Here is a 25,347-nt window from a genome sequence, read left to right on the forward strand (position 1 = left end):
CGTCTGAATGGAGCTTTACAGGGGTGTGATCAATGACAGGGGGGTAATCAATGACAGGGGGGTGATCAGGGAGTCTATATGGGGTGATCACCACAGTCATTGATCATGCCCCTGTAAGGCTCCATTCAGACGTCCGTGTGCGTTTTGCGGATCCGATCCATCTATCAGTGGATCGTAAAATCATGCGGACGTCTGAATGGAGCTTTACAGGGGGGTGATCAATGACAGGGGGGTTAATCACATGACAGGGGGGTAATCAGGGAGTTCTTATGGGGTGATCACCACAGTCAATGATCATGCCCTGTAAGGCTCATTCAGACGTCCGTGTGCGTTTTGCGGATCCGATCATCTATCAGTGGATCCGGTAAAAATCAATGCGGACGTCTGAATGGAGCTTTACAGGGGGGTGATCAATGACAGGGGGGTGATCAGGGAGGTCTATATGGGGTGATCACCACAGTCATTGATCATGCCCTGTAAGGCTCCATTCAGACGTCCGTGTGCGTTTTGCGGATCGATCATCTATCAGTGGATCCGTAAAAATATGCGGAAGTCTAGAATGGAGCTTTACAGGGGTGTGATCAATGACAGGGGGGTAATCAATGACAGGGGGGTGATCAGGGAGTCTATATGGGGTGATCAGGGGTGATCAAGGGTGAATAAGGGGTTAATAATGTAGTGTAGTGTGGTGCTTGGTGCAACATATTACTGAGCTACCTGTGTCCTCTGGTGGTCGATCCAAACAAAGGGGACCACCAGAGGACCAGGTAGCAGGTATATTAGACGCTGTTATCAAAACAGCGTCTAATATACCTGTTAGGCCGCTGGCAGGCTGGAGATCCACTTTCTTACCTTCCGTTCCTGTGAGCGCGCGCGCCTGTGTGCGCGCGTTCACAGGAAATCTCGGCCATCGCGAGAGGACGCGCCGGCGCGTCCACTCGGAATCAATCAACCACCTCCAGGACGCGTCTGTGCGTACAGCGGTCCGGAGGTGGTTAATATTACTATTATCGTGGCCTCTGTCATTGTTTCTGGGGGGACTCCTTCTTTTATTGAATCAGAGAGTGTTCTCCCCAAGTGGGGAAAAACAATCTCCCCGTATTTACGATAGAACTCGCACGGGAGTCAGAGTTACCTGAACAGGCCTTCATTGCATCTTCTATCTCCTGGGGAGACAAATCCATCTCCAAATGTTCCTTTTGCCCATCTGTAAGAACCAGAAGGGAAATAGAATCCAAGTATGAGTCAATCACTGCCTCTGAGAGAGCACTCTCTGATTCGTACAATTCACTAAAATATTTTATAAATACTTCTAATATTCTCTCCTGGTCTTCCACAGTAGTGCCATCAGGCATACGTATACTATAGATCTCTTTCTTTGGATCCTGGCTTGCTATTTCTCTAGCCAGCATCTTCCCAGGATGACCTGCCTCTGAAAAATATTTTTGTCCTCTAAAGAACAGCTTCTGTTGTGCTTTATCCAGAAGAAAGTCAGAAAAAGCCTAGCTTGTCCTCTGCATAATCTCTCTACCTTCGTCCGTTTTCCCCTTGGCATACCTAGCCATTCCTTCAGTGGCTGCTTCCTCTAGTTCTTTCTCCTTTATCGCATACTGCTTGCTCAAATTTGCAATTGTACTAATAAAGATCCCTCTCATAAATGCTTTAAACGCATCCCAAATATACTGAGATTTAGCAAAAGCATAGTTCCTATCCAAAATTAAATAATTTTCCTTTTCTATCTGATTATGGTTATGGTTATCAATTATATAATAGCCAGTGGGGATTCAGTCTAAATGGGGGTTTCAAATCATCCCTGCCAACCTAGCTCTATTAAAAAGGGGACACGGTCTGAGATGGATCTGGCCTCGTACTTCATACGTTTAACACAATTTAGATAGCCTTTATTTATCAAGGTCAGGTCAATTCTAGACATAGAGCTTCCAGATTTACTAACACAGGAAAAAGCTCTCTTTTCATCAAAATAGATATTCCCAGACATTACGAGTGCCACCTCTTGGCAAAAAACGAGCCAAGGGGGACCCCCCCCTGGAGCGGGGAGGACCCATTCCTTCCAGCGGAGATCCTATTACCCTGGATCATCACACAATTGAAATTCCCCATTGACTATCACCCAAAACATTCAGGCCACTGGTCCACAAAGGCAACTAATAATTCAATACCTGCCTGGAAAATGGAGGGGGAATATAGAAAAAGCCAAGATACATAGCTTTCCATCAAGCCTACATAGAGAAAAACATATCTCCCCTGTTTATCCATAGAGGATGCTAGGCTTAGAAAGTTAATCTGTTTGTGAATCAATACTGTGACTCCCCTGGAGTAAGTAGTATACAGTTGCAAGAAAAAGTATGTGAACCCTTTGGAATGATATGGATTTCTGCACAAATTGGTCATAAAATGTGATCTGATCTTATCTAAGTCACAACAATAGACAATCACAGTCTGCTTAAACTAATAACACACAAGAATTAAATGTTACCATGTTTTTATTGAAACACGCCATGTAAACATCACAGTGCAGGTGGAAAAAGTATGTGAACCTTGGATTTAATAATGGTTGAACCTCCTTTGGCAGCAATAACTTAACAAACGTTTCCTGTAGTTGCAGATCCGACGTGCACAACGGTCAGGAGTAATTTCTTTACCATTCCTCTTTACAGAACTGTTTCAGTTGCAGCAATATTCTTAGGATGTCTGTGTGAATAGCTTTCTTGAGGTCAGCCACGGCATCTCAATCAGGTTGAGGTCAGGACTCTGACTGGGCCCAATCCAGAAGGCGTATTTTCTTCTGTTTAACCCATTCTGTGTTGATTTAGTCTATGCTCTGGGTCGTTGTCCTGTTGTCCATCATCTTCTGTTGAGCTTCAGCTGGTGGACAGATGGCCTTAAGTTTCTCCTGCAAAATGTCTTGATAAACTTGGGAATTATTTTTCCTTCGATAATACCAATCGTCCAGGCCCTGATGCAGCAAAGCAAGCCCCAAACATGATGCCCCCACCCCCATACTTACAGTTGGGATGAGGTTTTGATGTTGGTGAGCTGTGCCTCTTTTTCTCCACACATAGTGTTGTGTGTTTCTTCTAAACAACTAACTTTGGTTTCATCTGTCACAGAATATTTTGCCAGTACTGCTGTGGAAACATCCAGGTGCTCTTGTGCAAACTGTAAACGATGTAGCATGTTTTTTTTGGACAGCAGTGTCTTCCTCTGTGGTATCCTCCCATGAAATCCATTCTTGTTTAGTGTTTTACGTATCGTAGATTCGCTAACAGGGATGTTAGCATATGCCAGAGACTTTTGTAAGTCTTTAGCTGACACTCTAGGATTCTTCTTCACCTCAATGAGCAGTCTGCGCTGTGCTCTTGCAGTCATCTTTAAGGACGGCCACTCCTAGGGAGAGTAGCAGCAGTGCTGAACTTTCTCCATTTATAGACATTTGTCTTACGTTGGACTGCTGAACAGCAAGGCTTTTGGAGATATTTTTATAACCCTTTCCAGCTTTATGCAAGTCAACAATTCTTAATCGTAGGTCTTCTGAGAGCTCTTTTGTGCAAGGCATCATTCACATCAGGCAATGCTTCTTGTGAAAAGCAAACCAGAACTTGTGTGTGTTTTTTATAGGGAGGGCAGCTGTAACCAACACCTCCAATCTCATCTCATTGATGGACTCAGATGGCTGACACCTCACTCCAATTAGATCTTGGAGATGTCATTAGTCTAGGGGTTCACATACTTTCTCCACCTGCACTGTGAATGTTTACATGGTGTGTTCAATAAAAACATGGTAACATTCAATTCTTTGTGTGTTATTAATTTTAAGCAGACTGTGATTGTCTATTGTTGTGACTTAGATGAAGATCAGATCACATTTTATGACCAATTTGTGCAGAAAACCATATCATTCCAAAGGCTTCACATACTTTTTCTTGCAACTGTATGTGGAGTTATACACCTGTGTAGCCCACCTCCCCCCAAGTTGGGGTATCTTCTCCTGTGAGAAATGAGTTTAAACCAAACAGACAATAGCTGGCAGATGTCTCCTTATCAGATCTAATATCGCCTGCCTTTTTACCTTCTCCCCTAAACCCCGAACATTTCATGTAAGTATTCTTGTAATCATTAATTAATCCTAAAATCTCCAAGTACCATCCTCCTCAAGCTTCACTCCGTTCCCCACTTTAATGTTAGACGCATCGCAGGATGCCCTCCCCTCCATCCCCCCATCCAATCCCTCCTCCCACCACCTCCCCCCACCCAAAAAACACATGTCCCCTTTGATCTGTAATAAAAAATAAAAAAAAGACCTCTTAACTAGGACCATCCCTCCCCCACTCCCCCGACCGGACCTCCATCCAAAATATCCCAAGAAATTAAAATCTCAAGGAACAAAACATATTTCAGTCAACATTCCTATCTAACCAGTCAGTGGCCATATCTGGAGTGCCCAAAAAAAGTACTGTTTCCTCATATACGATCCTTAATTTGGCTGGGTACAAAAAAGAGTACTTAATGTCTTTGCTGTTATCTTAAACTTCATTTGAAAAATTTGGAAAAAAATAAAGTTTACACCCATTGTAGGAAATCGGAGATACATTTCATGCACGCCTCAGGATCATGTCTCTATCACAAGCTGCAAGCATCTTAATTATTACAGTTCTTGGGGGCTTCCCCGGGATCGATTTACCACAGGGAATTCGGTGGGCCGTTTCGATTAGAAACAAAGCTGAAAAATATTCCTTCCCGAAATTATCAAAAATTATGTATTTTATCGTTCCTGCCAAATTATTTTTTTCATCAGGGATTTTTGTTAGGCCCATGATTCGTACATTACATCTTCTTGACCTATCCTCAAGGTCCACCGTTTATTTTCTCAGGTAGTTGTAGTCCTTTTTTACTGTACTGTTCTCAACCTTTAACATTTTCACCTCTTGTTCCAGTTTATTCACTGTGATTTCCAGTTCCTTAGTTCTATCGCGAATCTTTGTGAGATCATCTTTTATAAGTATATCTGACTGTACTGACCCCAGCTGAACAGCAATATTTTCTATCGCTTTTCCATTATTTTTAACAATCAGTAAAATCTCCTATAATGGAGAGGAGTTTTTTACCTGCTTCTCCCCATCTCCGTTATCCGGATCCCCCTCGTGTGGATCCTCCGATCTAAACTCAGCGATATTTTTTTTTAGCATTAATATCTTGCCTCCCCTTTTGGCCAGACCTGGTGCTTAAATTCGGTGACCTTAACCACCTCCCGACCGCCTAACGCAGGGATGCATCCTGCGGGCGGCCGGGTTATTCCTCCTAGACGCATCGGCGCGTCATCTCGCGAGATTCCCTGTGAACGCGCGCACACAGGAGCGCGTGTTCACAGGATCGGAAGGTAAACGAGCTGATCTACAGCCTGCCAGCGGCGATCATTCGCTGGCAGGCTGTAGATGCGATTTTTTTTAAACCCTGAAAGGTATATCAGACGCTGTTTTGTTACAGCGTCTGATATACTGCTACCTGGTCCTCTAGTGGTCCCTTTTGCTTGGATCAACCACCAGAGGACACAGGCAGCTCTGTAAGTAGCACCAATCACCACACTACACTACACCCCCCCCTGTCACTTATTAACCCCTTATTAACCTCTGATCACCCCATATAACCTCCCTGATCACCCCCCTGTCATTGATCACCCCCCTGTAAGGCTCCATTCAGACGTCCGTATGTGTTTTGCGGATCCGCGGATCCGCAAAACACGGACACTGCGGATCCGCAAAACACGGACACCGGCAATGTGCTTTCCGCATTTTGCGGATCCGCACAATGCCAGAACTATATAGAAAATGCCTTTTCTTGTCCACAGTTGCGGACACGAATAGGACATGTTCTATAGGCTCTACAAAAAACGCAGTGTTCGCCTGATCAGGCCTGATCTTGTGCGCACACTAGCGTTCAGTCCGCCCCACCGCAGTGACAGAATATATATTTTTTGATCACTGCAAAAAATCGCTGCGGCACTATAAAGATTACTTTTGAGGGGCATGGCGAGTTCATAGAAGATTTTTTTTTTTTGGAACAAGTTAGCGGAAATTGTTTTTTTTTTTGTTTTTTTTTGTTTTTTCTTACAAAGTCTCATATTCCACTAACTTGTGCCAAAAAATAAAATCTCACATGAACTCACCATACCCCTTACGGAATCCAAATGCGTAAATATTTTTAGACATTTATATTCCAGACTTCTTCTCACGCTTTAGGGCCCCTTAAATGCCAGGGCAGTTAAATACCCCCACATGTGACCCCATTTGGAAAGAAGACACCCAAGGTATTTCGTGAGGGGCATGGCGAGTCATTTAAAATTATTATTTTTTGACACAAGTTAGTGGAATATGAGGGCTTTGTAAGAGAAAAAAATCATTTTCCGCTAACTAGTGCCAAAAAAAAAATATTCTAGGAACTCGCCATGCCCTCACAGAATACCTTGGGTTGTCTCTTTCCAAAATGGGGGTCACTTGTGGGGTATTTATACTGCCCTGGCATTTTAGGGGCCTAAAGGTAGAAGTAGTTTGGAATCTAAATGCGTAAAAAAATTGCCTGATGAAATTCTAAAGATACTCATTGGAATTTGGGCCCCTTTGTGCACCTAGTCTGCAAAAAAGTGTCACACATGTGGTATCGCCCGTACCTCAAAAGTCGCGGCAAGGCAATGTGGTTTTGGGGTGTATTTTTACATATACCCTTACTGTGTGTGAGAAATATCTCTATAAAATGACAACTTTGTATAAAAAAAATGGGAAAAGTTGTCTCTTACAGAGATATTTATCTCACCCAGCATGGGTATATGTAAAAATACACCTCAAAACACATTGCCCTACTTCTTCTGAGTACGGCAATATCACATGTGTGACACTTTTTTGCAGCCTAGGTGCACAAAGGGGCCCAAATTCTAAAGAGTAGGTTTAGGATTTCTCAGGGCATTTTTACGCATTTGGATTCCAAACTACTTCTCACACTTTAGGGCCCCTAAAATGCAAGGGCAGTATAAATACCCCACAAGTGACCCCATTTTAGAAAGAAGACACCCCAAGGTATTCCGTGAGGGGTATGGTGAGTTCATGTAAAATTTTATTTTAGAGAAAAATGTATATAGAAATGTAGTTTTATTTGAAAGTGAAAAATGTCTTTTTTTTTGCAAAAATTTCGATCAATTTTGATTAATATAAAAAAAGTTTAAATGTCAGCAGCAATGAAATACCACCAAATGAAAGCTCTATTAGTGAGAAGAAAAGGAGGTAAAATTCATTTGGGTGGTAAGTTGTATGACCGAGCAATAAACCGTGAAAGTAGTGTAGTGCAGAATTGTAAAAAGTGGTCTGGTCATTAAGGGGGTTTAAGCTAGGGGAGCTGAGGTGGTTAAAAATTGCTCAATTTTAGCAGACTCTATTTGTTTCTGCCCTGACTTGAACAGCGTCAAGTCCGTTGATTGTCTATTCTGTTTAGGAGCTATTTTCCCCCTTTTCTTTTTCTTTTTTTCCTTCTTTTCTTCATGTTCTTTTTTTTTTGTGGGGGATTAGCTTCTTCCCCCTTTTTTTGGAGTTAGTGTCCCACTTCCCTTCTTTTTTTTTTCTTCTTTTCCCGCCCCTTTTCCCTATTTCCCTTTTTTTTTTCTCTTTTACCCTTATCCGTGTACTTTTTATTTATTAATTTTTTCAGTACACTGTGTTTTCTTTTTTTTTTCCTTTTCTTTTCTTTTCCCTCCCCCTTTTTCCAACAGGAAAAAGAGTTATTGGCAAATGGAGATGAAATTTCAGAATTTCAATTTTTTGGCAAATTTTCCATTTTAATCCATTTTTTCCAGTAACAAAGCAAAGGTTAACAGCCAAACAAAACTCAATATTTATTGCCCGAATTCTGTAGTTTGCATAAACACCCAATATGTGGCCGTAAACTACTGTACGGGCACACGTTAGGGGGTAGAGGGAAAGGTGCACCGTGTGGTTTTTGGAAGGCAGATTTTGCTGGACTGGTTTAATTACACCATGTTCTATTTGAAGCCCCCCTGATGCACCCCTAGAGTAGAAACTCCATAAAAGTTACTCTATTTTGGAAACTACGGGATAAGGTGGCAGTTTTGTTGGGACTATTTTTAGGGTACATATGATTTTTGGTTGCTCTATATTACATTTTTGTGAGGCAAGGTTACCAAAAATAGAAATTCTGAAATTCCATCTCCATTTGCCATAAACTGTTGAACACATAAACGGTTAATAAAGTTTATAAAATCAGTTTTGAATACCTTGAGGGGTGTAGTTTCTTAGATGGGGTCACTTTTATGGAGTTTCTACTCTAGGGGTGCATCAGGGGTTCTTCAAAAGGAACATGGTGCAAAACAAAGGCCATCAAAATCTGCCTTCCAGAAACCATACTGCGTTCCTTTCCTTCTGTGCCCTGCCATTTGGTCATACAGCAGTTTACAACCACATATGGGGTGTTTCTGTAAACTTCAGAATCAGGGTAATAAATATTAAGTTTTGTTTGGCTGTTAACCCTTGCTTTGTTAATGGAAAACACGCTTTAAAATGGAAAATTTGCCAAAAAAATAGCTGTTTTGGCACAGTTTTTTTTTTTTTTTTACCGTGTTCATCTGAGGGGTTAGGTCATGGGGTATTATTATAGAGCAGATTCTTACGAACACTGCGATACCTAATATGTATACTTTTTTTTAATTTAGGTTTTACACTATATTATCCTTTTCGAAACACAAAAAAAAATTTTAGTATCTCCATAGTCTGAGTCATTTTTTTTTTTTTAGTTTTAGCCAATTATCTTAGGTAGGGGCTAATTTTTTGCGGGATGAGAGGACGGTTTTATTAGCACTATTTTGGGGGGCATATGACTTTTTGATCGCTTGCTATTACACATTTTGTGATGTAAGGTGACAAAAAAATACCTTTTTTTGCACTGTTTTTATTTTTATTTTTTTTACCGTGTTCATCTGAGGAGTTAGGTCACGGGGTATTTTTATAGAGCAGATTCTTACGGATGCGGCGATACCTAACATGTCTACTTTTTTATTTATTTTAGTTTTACAAAATAATATTTAAAAAAATAAAATAAATTTTGTGTCTCAAGTCTGAGAACCATAGTTTTTTTCCGATTGTCAGTGGCCTAAATGGAATTAAAATTGGGAAGGGGATTATACATTTAGTACTCCATGGAAGTGTGGTACTCCCTGAAGCAACCGTCAATGCAGAAGCCCGGATTATCTGGGCACGTGTCTACCTCTGTGACACACCTCTGCCACTTTTTTTGGGACCGTCCCTTCTTTTCAGGTATGGGGGACCACACCTGGAAAATGTTGGCCAGGGACAATCCTGGCGCCTCCAATTCCCGAGGTACTCCGGCCTGCTCTTTCCGGGCAGGGCCTTAAGGACTGCCTCATAGAAACTACAGGAATTTCCCTGTGTTGCCAGCGTTTCAGGACAGCACAAAAGAGTTGTACAAGGGCAACCTGTACCAAGTAGACTGCAACTTTTTTGTACCATGCCAGGGTTTTGCGCATGGCATTATATGGCTTGAGGGACTTGATAAGAGAGATCAACTCCTCCCATATACCGATTGTAGTCGACGATACAATCGGGCTTGAGGATCGTTGCCGCGGTACCTCGCACAGTGACAGGGGTGATGCCGTTACCGTGAATTGTGGACAGTACAAGGACATCCCTCTTGTCCTTATATCTGACAAGCAACAGGTTTCCACTGGTAATGGCACGGGTCTCACCCCTGGGGATAGGTACCTGGAGGGGGTGGGTAGGGAGGCCGTGTTGATTTTTCCGCACGGTCATCTGAGGGGTTAGGTCATGGGGTATTATTATAGAGCAGATTCTTACGAACACTGCGATACCTAATATGTATACTTTTTTTTAATTTAGGTTTTACACTATATTATCCTTTTCGAAACACAAAAAAAAACATTTTAGTATCTCCATAGTCTGAGTCATTTTTTTTTTTTTTGTTTTAGCCAATTATCTTAGGTAGGGGCTAATTTTTTGCGGGATGAGAGGACGGTTTTATTAGCACTATTTTGGGGGGCATATGACTTTTTGATCGCTTGCTATTACACATTTTGTGATGTAAGGTGACAAAAAAATACCTTTTTTTGCACTGTTTTTATTTTTTTTACCGTGTTCATCTGAGGAGTTAGGTCACGGGGTATTTTTATAGAGCAGATTCTTACGGATGCGGCGATACCTAACATGTCTACTTTTTTATTTATTTTAGTTTTACAAAATAATATTTAAAAAAATAAAATAAATTTTGTGTCTCAAGTCTGAGAACCATAGTTTTTTTCCGATTGTCAGTGGCTAAATGGAATTAAAATTGGGGAAGGGGATTATAAATTTAGTACTCCATGGAAGTGTGGTACTCCCTGAAGCAACCGTCAATGCAGAAGCCCGGATTATCTGGGCACGTGTCTACCTCCTGTGACACACTCTGCACTTTTTTTGGGACCGTCCCTTCTTTTCAGTATGGGGGACCACACCTGGAAAATGTTGGCCAGGGACAATCCTGGCGCCTCCAATTCCCGAGGTACTCCGGCCTGCTCTTTCCCGGGCAGGGCCTTAAGGACTGCCTCATAGAACTACAGGAATTTCCCTGTGTTGCCAGCGTTTCAGGACAGCACAAAAGAGTTGTACAAGGCAACCTGTACCAAGTAGACTGCAACTTTTTTGTACCATGCCCGGGTTTTGCGCATGGCATTATATGGCTTGAGGACTTGATAAGAGAGATCAACTCCTCCCATATACCGATTGTAGTCGACGATACAATCGGGCTTGAGGATCGTTGCCGCGGTACCTCGCACAGTGACAGGGGTGATGCCGTTACCGTGAATTGTGGACAGTACAAGGACATCCCTCTTGTCCTTATATCTGACAAGCAACAGGTTTCCACTGGTAATGGCACGGGTCTCACCCCTGGGGATAGGTACCTGGAGGGGGTGGGTAGGGAGGCCGTGTTGATTTTTCTGCACGGTCCAACAAGCGTACGTGGATCTGGCGGCGAGGGACTGGAACAAGGGGATACTAGTATAAAAGTTATCCACGTACAGGTGGTAACCTTTATCTAGCAGTGGGTGCATAAGGTCCCACACAAGTTTCCTGCTAACAAGCAGAGTGGGGGGACATTCTGCGGGTTGAATATGGGAATCTCGCCCCTCGTACACACAAAACTTGGAAGTGTACCCTGGGGTAATCTCACAAAGTTTGTACAGCGTCACGCCATACCTCGCCCGCTTAGGGGGAACATACTGGCGGAAAAGGAGTTTCCCCTTGAAAGCAATGAGAGACTCATCAACCGCGACCTCCAAAAATTTGGCCCCAAAGTGATCGATGAGCGGCCTGATTTTGTACAGGCGGTCATAGGCAGGATCACCTTGGGGGGGACATGCTGCATTATCTTCATAATGCAGGCATTTCCGGATGGCCTCAAACAGGGTACATGTCATGGCCGTACTGTAAAGTGGGATCTGGTAGAGGATGTCCCCACTCCAGTAATGCCTGACACTGGGTTTTTTAAATAGGCCCATGTGCAGCATGAGGCCCCAAAACGTCCTCATCTCGGCTGCACTGACCGGAGTCCAGCCACCATCCCTAGCCAAAAAGGAGCCCGGGTGTTGAGCAATGAACTGTTGGGCATACAGGTTAGTTTGCTCCACCATCAGATTCACAAAGTGGTCACTGAAAAAAAAGACTAAAATAGTAATATTCAGTGAAGCCCATTTTGGGAATCTGGATTCCTGCTTGGCCAACAAAATCAGGAATCACAGGCTCAAAATGCTCTGGGGTACACCAGACAAGTTCACCGGTAGGGGGCTCAGGTCGACTTATCTGTTGGGCCGAAAAACTAGTACGAGCCCCAGAGCTTCTCGTACTAGTGTGGGCCACAGGGTCCCTAGCATGGCGGTCACCTTGCTTGGGGGCTCATCATCATCGCTAGATGATGAGGACGTGGATGGCAAAAGGAAAGTGGGGTCATCCTCGTCCTCACTGGGGCTCTCTGAGTCGGAGGCAAGCAGGGCCATAGGGGAGTCTGTGTGTGTGCGTGTGTGTGTGTGCGTGTGTGTGCGTGCGTGGAAATCAATTGAAAATCCCAAAAAGTGTAAAAAAATTAATAAATAAAAGATTCAAACGTGCTGATCAGCGGTACGAAGCTGATCAGCCGTGGGGTGGGTGATGCGCTAACAGTGGCCGGACGCTGAGAGTGCCGGCCACAGTCAGCGCATCCAAAAAATGTGTAGTAACTAATAATAATAATTTTCACCTGTGTCATGGGCGTTCACGTGGAGCATGAGGATGGCAATCCCACACTCGTGGGGGAGGAGGGAGGGAGAGGAGAGGAGGCTTGATGCCTTCTGTGGAGGGTCGACATGGCAACGGATAGACGCCGAGACAGACGGCGACCGGAAGTGCCGTCCGCTCATGCGTGCAGCCGAGCCGGCGCGTACTGCGTTCCAAATAGCGGAAGCAGCAGACCGCGCAGGCTCAGGAGGCACCCACTGCGTGTCACATGCCGGAAACCAATTTGAATATCCGTTTAACATACACTATCTCGGAAGATGTAGTGGACTTTTTGGACCTAAGATTACGCAAAGAGAACGAACGGATTGTCACCTCCCTTTTTTTAAAAAGCACCGCCACCGCAACAGTTTGCTACACTACCGGAGTTTCCATCCGGCACATATGAAGAATGGAATACCGAAAGGTCAATTTCTCAGATTACGACGCAACTGTACCCATTTGACCGATTTCAGGGCAGCCTCAGCAGACCTGTCATCACGGTTCCAGAATAGGGGTTACCCCAAGAAACTTGTATCTCCTGCCTACGAGGATGCTAAGAGCTCGGATCGAACCCAGCTGTTCACCCCCAGGCCTAAAACTAGGGATGGCAAGATACATCTCATCACTCGTTACAACAATCAGTGGACAGCACTCTATAAGATTTTGGAGAATTATTCGTTTCTGCTCACGTCTGATCAAAGGTTGATGCCCTATGTAGATAACAAACCAAAGATTATTGCACGTAAGGCACTTTCTCTCAAAGACCAACTTGTACGGAGTCTTTTTCAGCGTCCCACACGGGGGCTGAATAGAGGTGTTAAATTGAAGTGCACACATCCGTGTGGCCAATGTAACATTTGTCCATTCATGTTGGGCAAGGACAACTTTTCAAATGACAAGGAGTGTATACGCCTTAATCACTATGTCAATTGCCGCACCAGGAACATCGTATATGGAATCATTTGTCCGTGTAAGAAATTATGTGGGGCAAACCTCACAGGAATTACGGAAACGGATTCAACAACATATGTCCAACATTGTTTTGGCTGCCCAGGACAGGACCAAAAAGGAGAAACCTCTCACTTATCTGGCCACACATTTCCTGGATCACCATGGTGGTAAGTATAATGGTTTGCAGGTGGTGCGCTTAGAAAAAGTCCCTCACAATATTAGGGGTACACATATGACACAATGTTTGCTTTAAGCTGAATCCCGATGGATTTACAATTTAGATAGTTTGTCCCCGTGTGGTCTTAACGAGGAACTTTATTTCACAGGCTTTTATGCTAGATAATTTATTGCATGTTTTATTTATACACATTTTTTGTTTTCTATTCCTCTCTTCTAGATACATATATTTTTTTGTTTTTGCACGTGATTACCTGGTTCATCACTTTGGGTGCTGTCAGAATATATTTTCTCCTTTCTTCACCTGGAACGGCTCAGCATCGATTATAAAGAATCCTTTGGATTGTCGGTTGGGATTCTCTTGTTCGGATATACAGCGAAGGACACACTACGTTTGCTCCATGTGTGCTTCTTGGACCACATTGACCCAATGTAATATGAATAATTTTCTCGTTCACCTTTTTACATGCAGCATCTTCTTCTCCTTCTGGCTTCTGTTTGGGTGCTTTGTGGGCGATGGGACAAAGCGCCTTCCTTCTCTCTATCCTCCCTTCTCTCTTCATTTCCTTATTTATTTATTTTTTTCCCCTTCTCCTCCCTTTTTTTTTTTTACAAAAACATTAATATAAAAAATATAATAATAATATAAAAAAATAAAAATAAAATAATAATATAAAAAATAATAATCAAAAACAACAATAAAAATAGATATATAAGAAACCACACAAAAACACTAATATAAGTAATACAAATTAATAATCGAATAATTCACAAAATTAGGGACACTCATAAAATCACAAAATAAGAGGTATAAATTATGATTTTGTGGTGAGTCAGGGTATGCATATGTTCGGCTCACATGGCCTTGATCTATTGTATACAATGATTTTAATCCATTTTTTGTCGTGTCTGTTTAAATAAATTTGATACTTTTTTTGATTTGCGGCTCCTATCTCGGTATTCTTTTTCTCCCCCTTTGAACTACATTGTATTACATACCGTGCGCTGGCACTCTTACTTTAACCTTGATATGCCCCCGTTTTTTTAATTACACGCCATCTATCAGGATCGCAGGACGGTGATTGGTGGTGTATTATCACACCACCGATCACCGTCCTATTCCGCGTTTTCAGGTCACCAGAGACCCGAATAACCCGGAAACGTAGCAAACCGCAGGTCTGAATTGACCTGCTGTTTGCTGCGATCGCCGACACGGATTTGTCACAGGACCCCCCTGGGCATTGTACCAAGGTGCCTGCTCAATGATTTGAGAAGGCAACTTGTTCCGATCACTGCCCGCCACGCGACAGTTATCTGAAATACACAGGGCGTACAGTGTACGTGTCCTTAAGTACCAGGACATCAGGGCGTACGCCCTGTGTCCGTAACAGGTTAAAACTGACGTTTTTGAACAAATCGCATTCAGCTCTATGATCCCAAGCTTGATTCACTCAAACCTAGATATTACATGGGATTACATGGCCATAGGCCATTTGTGTTTGGAGATTTCATGCCTTTAACCCAATTATAAAAGGTTTGTTATCTGTCTCTGCAGATGCCATTGTGCTTATATTTTCAGATTGGCCCCTCTATTCCCCCCACTCTGCTCTGGCACCTAAAATGCTAACAAGTAACAAATGTACAGGAAGAGGAGATCTCAGCTGTTCTCAGTGGGGGCATTCTTCTCCCTGTCTGTAATGCTATCCAATCCCTGCAGACAACTTTCCAGTCAGGGAGGAAACTGTTCTTGTAAGATTTTGAAAATCTCATGACATACTAGTGATAACTATTGCAGACCAGGAAATTTTCCTCTTGGTTTCTGGGTAAAATATATGCAAATTAGCATGTCTAACATCAGTTGGCATCAGAAAGAATTACCTGTCATATCCTTTTTGTCAGAAAAGCTAATTTGATATTTTGCCAGAAACCCAGAGCTATGCAAATTAGCTTCCTCAAAAAACAATAAAGTAATTCTTTCTGATACCAGCTGGTGTTAGACATACTATTTTGCATACTGTATATATTTCCTAGCCTCATCATATACCCAGCCAGAGGTCCCCCCTAGACCTCTCAATTGGGAAAGTTGATGCTATCTGCTTTGCTGTGATAAAGAGCTGTTCTGGAAGAGCTGTTTTCCTACTGTTCATTTGGAAAATGAAAGGTGGACTCTTATTGGTTGCTATGGGCGCCTAAGCCAGTTCTACTTTACACCAGTTTGATGAATCTCCCTCAGTATCCACATAATAAGCACAATATACTTGTTGGTTTATTGTATTGTATCTGTGTGGTTTTTAGAGATGAGCAAATCGAAGCTGACAAAGTAGAATTTGTTCAGAATTTCCGGAAAAATTCGATTCGCACCAAAGCTAAATTTCCTCACGCTTCATGGTAACGAATCACATGTTTTCCTAAAACGGCTGCTGCATGTGTGAGGACATGGAGAAAGGAACTTTGGGAAGGCGGGATCACCCATAATACGATGCATGCAGCCAATCAGCAGCCAGCCAGCCCTGTGAGTTCACAGCCCTATAAATAGCGGCAGCCATCTTAGATTCTGCCATTTACCTATACTTAGTGCAGGGAGAAACATTAGCAGGCGCTAGGGACAGTGCTAGGGAAGACTTGATTGTGGTGAAAAAAACTATTTATAAGTGCAGGGAAAGGATAGGGAGGAATCCTTCCACAGCATTTGTGTAGAACAGGGTCTGGTAGGGGAGGTTACAGACTTGGTAATAGGAACAATCCTATTACACCTTGGTGCAGTGACTGGGGATCCAAATTGCTATTACACTGCGTGCAGAATTATTAGGCAAATGAGTATTTTGACCACATCATCCTCTTTATGCATGTTGTCTTACTCCAAGCTGTATAGGCTCGAAAGCCTACTACCAATTAAGCATATTAGGTGATGTGCATCTCTGTAATGAGAAGGGGTGTGGTCTAATGACATCAACACCCTATATTAGGTGTGCATAATTATTAGGCAACTTCCTTTCCTTTGGCAAAATGGGTCAAAATAAGGACTTGACAGGCTCAGAAAAGTCAAAAATAGTGAGATATCTTGCAGAGGGATGCAGCACTCTTAAAATTGCAAAGCTTCTGAAGCGTGATCAGTCAACAGGGTCGCAAGAAGCGTGTGGAAAAACCAAGGAGCAAAATAACTGCCCATGAACTGAGAAAAGTCAAGCGTGCAGCTGCCAAGATGCCACTTGCCACCAGTTTGGCCATATTTCAGAGCTGCAACATCACTGGAGTGCCCAAAAGCACAAGGTGTGCAATACTCAGAGACATGGCCAAGGTAAGAAAGGCTGAAAGACGACCACCACTGAACAAGACACACAAGCTGAAACGTCAAGAATGGGCCAAGAAATATCTCAAGACTGATTTTTCTAAGGTTTTATGGACTGATGAAATGAGAGTGAGTCTTGATGGGCAGATGGATGGGCCCGTGGCTGGATTGGTAAAGGGCAGAGAGCTCCAGTCCGACTCAGACGCCAGCAAGGTGGAGGTGGAGTACTGGTTTGGGCTGGTATCATCAAAGATGAGCTTGTGGGGCCTTTTCGGGTTGAGGATGGAGTCAAGCTCAAACTCCCAGTCCTTCTGCAGTTTCTGGAAGACACCTTCTTCAAGCAGTGGTACAGGAAGAAGTCTGCATCCTTCAAGAAAAACATGATTTTCATGCAGGACAATGCTCCATCACACGCGTCCAAGTACTCCACAGCGTGGCTGGCAAGAAAGGGTATAAAAGAAGAAAATCTAATGACATGGCCTCCTTGTTCACCTGATCTGAACCCCATTGAGAACCTTTGGTCCATCATCAAATGTGAGATTTACAAGGAGGGAAAACAGTACACCTCTCTGAACAGTGTCTGGGAGGCTGTCGTTGCTGCTGCACACAATGCTGGTGGTGAACAGATCAAAACACTGACATAATCCATGGATGGCAGGCTTTTGAGTGTCCTTGCAAAGAAAGGTGGCTATTTTGGTCACTGATTTGTTTTTGTTTTGTTTTTGAATGTCAGAAATGTATATTTGTGAATGTTGAGATGTTATATTAGTTTCACTGGTAAAAATAAATAATTGAAATGGGTATATATTTGTTTTTTGTTAAGTTGCCTAATAATTATGCACAGTAATAGTCACCTGCACACACAGATATCCCCCTAAAATAGCTAAAACTAAAAACAAACTAAAAACTACTTCCAAAAATATTCAGCTTTGATATCAATGAGTTTTTTGGGTTCATTGAGAACATGGTTGTTGTTCAATAATAAAATTAATCCTCAAAAATACAACTTGCCTAATAATTCTGCACTCCCTGTATACAGCTCTGTCATTCCTGCAAACCGTTCTTGTTATTTGGGTGCAAGTGCTGTTTCATACAGCCATTAAAGACTTGATTGTGGTGAAAAAAAACTATTTATAAGTGCAGGGAAAAGATAGGGATGAATAGTTCCACAGCATTTGTGTACAACAGGGTTCAGTAGGGGGAGGTTACAGACTGGGTAATAGGAACAATCCTGTTACCCCTTGCAGCACTGACTGTGGATCCAAATTGCCATTATACAGCTCTGTCATTCCAGCAAACTGTTCTTGTTATTGGGGTACAAGTGCTTTTTGATACAGCCATTAACATGGTTTATCACAAGGAAATATTTCTAAGTACGTCTTATTTGCCCTTGTGTGGTGCAGTTATATGTAAAGTCATTTTTGCTGTGTATTAGTGGCAAAAGAAAAATACATTTGCCCTTGTGCGGTGCAGTGATATATTCTACAGCCCTGTTTGCCGTGTATTAGTGGCGAAATAAAAATATATTTGCTGTCCAGCGTTGCACTTATCTGTTGAAAAGCCTGTTGTGTATTGTAAAAGTAGAAAAAAATTAGGGCCTAATTGCCGTTCAGCGGTGCAGTGATATATTCTACAGCCCTGTTTGCCGTGCATTAGTGGCAAAATAAAAATTTATTCACCGTCCAGTGTTGCACTTATCTGTTGAAAAGCCTTTTGTGTTGTATAAAAGTAGAGAAAAATTAGGGCCTAATTGCCGTTCAGCTGTGCAGTGATATATTCTATAGCCCTGTTTGCTGTGTATTAGTGGCAAAATAAAAATATAATCGCTGTCCAGCGTTGCACGGATCTGTTGAAAAGCCTTTTGTGTATTGTAAAAGTAGAAAACAATTAAAGCCTATTTGCCATTCAGCGGTGCAGTTATACTGTATGTGGTGAAGCCCTTATTGCGGTATGGACCGAATTACGTAGTGGTGAAATTTTTTTAGGCTTTTTTGGGGAAAATTGATGGGTGAGTGTAGACTTTGTTCTATATAAATCAATTATTTTTATTTCAAACATGTTTTTTGGGGGAAAATTGATGGGTGATTGTAGACCTCCTTTTGCTTTATGGACCGAAATACGTAGTGGTGAAATTTTTTATGTGAAACAGGCTTTTTTGGGGAAAATTGATGGGTGATTGTAGACCTCCTTTTTCTATATGAACCTAATTATGTCGTGGGTCCTGCAGTAAACTTAATGAAGATGCTGATGGCAACACATCAGCAGACTTTGCCTTTACCATCTATTCACAATTAAATCAAGCGGCTTCACTAAGTTGAAAACATTTATGTGTTTTTATCTGCTCCGTCTGCATTCGGTCTCCGCAGCACACAATACATGACAGGAGAACCTCTGCTTTGGAGTCCAAATCCAATTTCTTAAGATCAGGAGTTTCATCAGAAATGTGCGTAACATTCTTGCTCCCTGTGCAAAGCCATAGCAAAAGGACTCCGTAGGCAAACGAAAATATATTTGTCGTTCAGCGTTGCACTTATATGTTGAAAAGCCTTGTGTAGTGTAAAAGTTGAAAAAATTAAGGGCCTACTTGCCATTCAGCGGTGCATTTATATGTGGTAAAGCCCTTTTTGCAGTGAAATTTTTTATGTGACACAGGCTACAGGAAAATGTATGGGTGATTGTGCACCTCCTTTTGCGGTATGGACCAATTTACTTAGTGGTGAAATTCTTTACGTGACACTGGCATTTTTTCAGAAAATGTATGGTGAATGTACATCTCCTTTTGCGGTATGAACCAAAGTACTTTGTGGTAAAACTCTTTATGTGACACAGGCTTTTTTTTAGAAAATGTATGGGTGATTGTACACCTCCTTTTGAGGTATGGACCGACTTATTTAGTGGTGAAATTTGTTATGTGAAACAGGCTTTTTTTGGGAAAATTGATGGGTGACTGTACACCTTCTTTTGCTGTATGGGCGAAATTATGCAGTGGTGACATTTTTAATTTCAAAGAAAACTCTGTTGCTCTGTATCTCTTGTGAAGTCAATGTCTCCAACTATACCCCTCTTGCGATTTACACCAAATACATTATTTTCATGTAGAGATCCAAGAATTATGTTGGAGGCATGTAGTGTAAGCAAGCCATGTGAGACCTCTCTCATCACTCTCACGCTGTTCTGGTTTGCCTAGGCGAACGGAGTCACACAGGGGAGGAACTGCTCCGTGTCCTTCAGTAAGAAATTGAATCCTGGCTTTCTCCGCGACAAAATCGGAATCATGGTGACCGACAACGGGAAGAACATGGTGTCGGCGCTGCATCAAGGAGGGATGAGACATGCGCCCTGCATGGTACACATGTTCAATCTGGTTGTCAAGCGGTTCCTGAAGTATTCCACCTGTGACTAACTGCCATTTGCCACTGGGCATTGTAGAGGACTTATGGCTAGCCTCCTGCCCTACGACTATGGCCCCGGGACATATTACCTTCTTCCATACTGAACTTTCAGCTCCAGAGACTAAGTCCCGTTTGAAGATGGGACTTAGTCGTTTTCTGCATGAAATTGACCGACCGCACAGCCCAAATCTATGGAACTGTTTTGGGCAGGAAATTGTGCTTGCGGTCGGTCATAAAGGACTTCCACTAAACTTTTAAACCGCTGGAGGGATTTGTGTGATTTTTGGAAGTGTTTATGTTTGATGTATGCTGAGTTTAAATATGTAATTGTTATGGAGATGGAATGTATGGTTTTAAAGTTACAGTGTATGTTTAAAAACTGTATTTTTACTGTCTGTGATAGTTATGTTAATCCATAATTATATCCCAGACAGAAGGGAGGATTTTGTGTATTTGGGTGGTGATTCCTCTCCTATTGTTCTCACATGTGTATTGGTGATCTCCCTTTGTCCTGGGAGATAATTGAATTGTTCTTCGGGTGTCTCCAGGGCAGAGAGGAGGAAACCATGATGCATTGTGGGGACCTGCATAAATACGGGCGGGTAGCCCTCAATAAAGAGTTCATGTTCAGTTCATGTTTTTCTAACCCTTCAAAACGTAGCCTCGTCTCGTTATTGGAGGGAATTGTTGCATCACGCTGGGGATTGTTATGCTCTGCATATTCCCTGGAGGAGAGATCTTTCCCACACGGTCCTGAATGCTGGAGGTTCATTCAGGGTGGAAGGAAGACGGCGCGGCTCCAGTTAAGCTACGGCGGTTGTGGAGTCTGCGGAGGTTGTGGTGTCCAGTGCGGTGCTTGTGGTCCTCGGCGCAAGCTAGGAAGCGTCCATTAACGGAAGCGGATCCGTTACACCACCCATCTGCAAGACATCCTAAAAATGGCCAGGAAACTTTGCATGAACTTCAGCCACTCGTATACCGCAAAGCACACCCTCCTTGAGCTTCAGCGGCAGAATGGTATCCCCCAACATAGGCTGATATGGACCGACTATACGAACAGAGAAAGGCCATAAACGATTTCTTGATGATCCAAGCGGACAGGAGTACTCCCCTGTGTAATTTTGATGTTAGCCAGTGGCAGCTCATGAATGACAACTGCCGTTTGCTCATGCCTTTGAGGAGGCCACGTTATTTGTCAGTCGCCAGGACTACAGGATGAACAATGTCATTCCACTGCTTCATGTCTTGGAACAGATGCTGGTATATCTGGCTGGTCAGGGGACTGGAGACGTGCCGCCTAGAAAGATGGAGGCAGAGTTTGATACATTTGTCTGTCAAGATGTCTGTTTACAGTCAGTGAACAGGAACATAATTTATCGCAAGGATATGCAAACACCAATTGGTACACCAATCGGTGGGGTGTTAACCCCCAGAAGTAGGTCATAGGCACGAAGGAGCAGTCATTTTCACAGCCTAAAGTATCCTCCGGAAACTTGACCTCTGCACGTCAACGGTCTGCATTGCAAAGCTTGTCTAAAAAAAAAAATCCTGCAGTGCACCCCCTTGGAGGAAACTCTTGATCCGGCACAGGCTGCTTTTCTCCTTATTCCAATGTCTTTACACGCAGTTCTTCAGACACTTTAGAATCCACTTATCAGCAACCCAGCTCGTCAAGATGATGGCATCTGTGGCATCAGCACATTGTGAAGGAAAAGGGAAGTTCCTCAGTAAGGATTACCTAATCCGAGTGCTGAGATTCATCACGGAGCTGGCCAACAATAACATCCAGTATTGAACACATGGAGAACTCTCATCTCGGACCTCATCCCCCTGAACCACTTACATGTCTTAGACATGATCCCTGCAGTGCTTACTACATGTTATACCACTTCTTACCGTTTTGTTACAGTGGCTGTGAGACCTGAACATACTAAGCCATATTTATGAATATTTTCGGGTGTTGCCTGTACCGACCAGTTACCTTCCAGCTGTGATTGTGTAGCCTGCACTGTAGGAATGAGCTGGAGTCGGCATATTTGCTGGACTGTCCTCCAGTTATCAGCCATAACCCCATACATTTCATTATCAATATGCATTACTATTGTGGTCACCCCAACACTGGCTGTCAATCCATTCTTGTTGTTGAAGCACTTTTTTTTCAGTTTCTCTTTTAAATCTTGTGGTTTTGCCCCTTCTGTGTTGTGTGTTAATATCCTAGTTGTTAAATAAAGGGGTTTTTTTTCTCCCAAGTAAAAAACAAACAAACAAACACATGACTTGTGATTTGGTAGCCAAAAGCAGGAGTGGGTACAAAACACAGAAGACATGCAAATATTCCGTTCACGTGTCATCTCTGTTTTGGACCCACTCCTGTTTTTTTGGGCATTAGCAATACTTAAGGATTACTGACCAAATGCTGACCGAGTGAAGGCAGATGCTCCACAGGCAGGATCTATTTTTTGTGGATTATTGTTCTGAAGGACCAGAGGAAGGCAAAATAATCAGTGACTTAACACAAACTTACTGCTGACACCCTCTCTACTCTGTCGGGGGGCTATACTTGTTTAAGCGTTTAATAGAGCAAGTTCTTTTGACATCTATGTGGAATCAGCTGACGACTGTAAAAGGAGTGCGCTTCTTCTTGGCGCTAACATCGACCTGTAAGGCTGAGTTCATTCTTGAGTTATTTGGTCAGTTTTGGCCCCGTGACTACCTAAATAAGTGAAGTGTGCAGTGATTCTAAGAGCGACGCCTGTCATCTGCATGTCATACAGACTCACAGTATTATTTCACAACCAAAGCAGACTCCCTATGCGTGTTACTGCAAGCCACAGTGTTCTACGCCAATATAAAGGCTCTCTGCAGGCAGAAAATTGCAGTTTTCTAACTAAATTCACCGCAAATAGATTCTGATCGAACCAAATTTTTCCCCAAAAAATCGGAAAATCGGCGAATCAAAGTTTTGAAAAATGTGCTCATCTCTAGTGGTTTTAATTATTGAAGTTCATAGAGAATGTTACAAAAAATGTTGTGGGTCTATATATGCAAACTTATTTTGGTAGATATTTAGTTCAAGTCAAACATGGCATGTAGTACTTGTTTTGGGTGTTTATTTTTCATTTTGTTATTGGTTATACAATACTTGCTTGTTATCAAATAAAAGACACTAGTGATGAGCGGCAGGGGCAATATTCGAATTCGCAATATTTCGCGAATATTTGGGTGAATATTCGCCATATATTTGAGAATTCGCGAATTCATTATTCGCATGAACTGGTATTTAAAAAAAAATCGAATATTCGCGATTACGAATATATTTAGCGATATTCTAAATATTCGCGAATTCTTGAAATGTTGATATTCGCGATTAAAATTCGCAATTCGAATATTCGTGATCAACACTAAAAGACACATATATACAGTACATTAATAACACTTTTTGTTACAGAAGTGAATGTGGATTTACTGTACCTGAATTGACTTAGCTTGGGGCTAATCCTAAGGGAAGGAAGAGTAAAAAGCATGAAAACCAGGGCTGTTCCCTGGTTTTCACCATTTAACCATGTACAGGGATCTGGACTTCGCTGAAGGGAAACCACCAGGTCTATACCTCCTGGAGTAGTCTCAGTTTAGAGGCTACTGACCCACAGGGATAAAGAGACATGGTGGAACTCACCGATTGGTCAGGAAAGACTGTTGCCAGTGTCAGGAAGGCAGAGTTTGAGTAATCCAAAGATCCCCGGCTAGCAAATCAGCATGAGTATGAGGAACAGACAGAGGTCAGGTCAAGCAGAAAAGGGTCAACTCCAGTGACAGGCAGACGTTGGTACACAGGAAGGCAAAGCAAGACAATGGCACACCTTAGCAGGACACTACACAACTATAAATTATTGCTCAGGTACCTTTCCATAGGGAAATGTGCCCTAAAACCCTAAGGTAGACAAAGATTTACCGGGGAAATCTGAGGTGTATGGAAACTGATTCTTTAGGAGCCAAGGGAGGTGTGCGTTCTCAACTGGTGGAGAGCGGCAGAGCAGAACATAACTACTGGAAGGGAAAAGGAGGACACCAACGTGGATTGACAACCAGGGAAACATCAGAGAGGGTAGGTGAGTGTTCCAGAGGCTGTGTCCACTAGGAGGAGAGAGACAGTGGCAGGCATGAACTGTCAACATAAAACTTTTACTGCATAAATTGTCTTGAGAGACTGGTTATAGCACTTGACAATAATTTAAAAACATTCTCACCCTTAAAATAGAGCATTCTAAAAGAACACAATTTATTTAGCTCATCAACAATTTACTATCACACACGAGAGTTATGAGTTTGCACCTTCTGCATTTGCACAATGCAGTATACCCTATCTCTTGCAATAGTTGTTCACAATTAGTGATGAGCAAAGGAAGCTTCGAATGCTACATCCGAAGTCGCTTTGCTCAAAATTTCGGTATAATACTGTACACAGATCCGTCTATGTACAATATTAAAATGTATGGGCTCCAATGAGCCGAGGTTAGTTATGACTTTGTTGAACAACTTGATTTTTAAGTGGAAAAAAACTTGAAACCAAAATTGGCTTTGGTTCCGACTGGTACCGAGTAAATGTAGCATCCGAAGCTCGTTTCGCTCATCACTATTCACAATCATTAGAATTTACAAAAAATAAAACTAGCATTTATTACACACAAAATGATTTATAACCTTTCATAAATATTACATCAAATTCCTTTCCTGCAATTTATTTCTTACTAAATCACAAACTATATTTGCATATGAAGCAGGGTGTGTTTAGGTGGCTTTTACACTACATCAAGCAGAGCTTATTAGTTCCAGCAGTGCTGTCTTCTTTTTGACAACCCTGTCTATACACATGCTAGACTCATGACAGGACTATGACTCAAACAACAACAAAAAAAGGCAAGTGGCCTTTAGAAAAGACATCTTAGCTGAGCCTAGATCACTTTGACATAGATGATAAGATGCACTGTAAAATATATATTTTTAACAATGATTAAACTGGTGTCAGAGTTATGTGATATTGGACTGGGGTTGAATTTAGTGCAAAATATACTTTTTTTTTTAATGGAAAAATCTATACCTACAGTACTTAGTAAGGGAAACAAATAGTAAATCTTTTCTTGAGTAACCTTTTTGGTTCTGGACATGAATTTACTTTTCACCCTCAGCATTTATAGATCCC

This window comes from Bufo bufo, chromosome 2 (genome assembly GCF_905171765.1).
Source record: "Bufo bufo chromosome 2, aBufBuf1.1, whole genome shotgun sequence".
Classification (NCBI taxonomy): domain Eukaryota; kingdom Metazoa; phylum Chordata; class Amphibia; order Anura; family Bufonidae; genus Bufo; species Bufo bufo.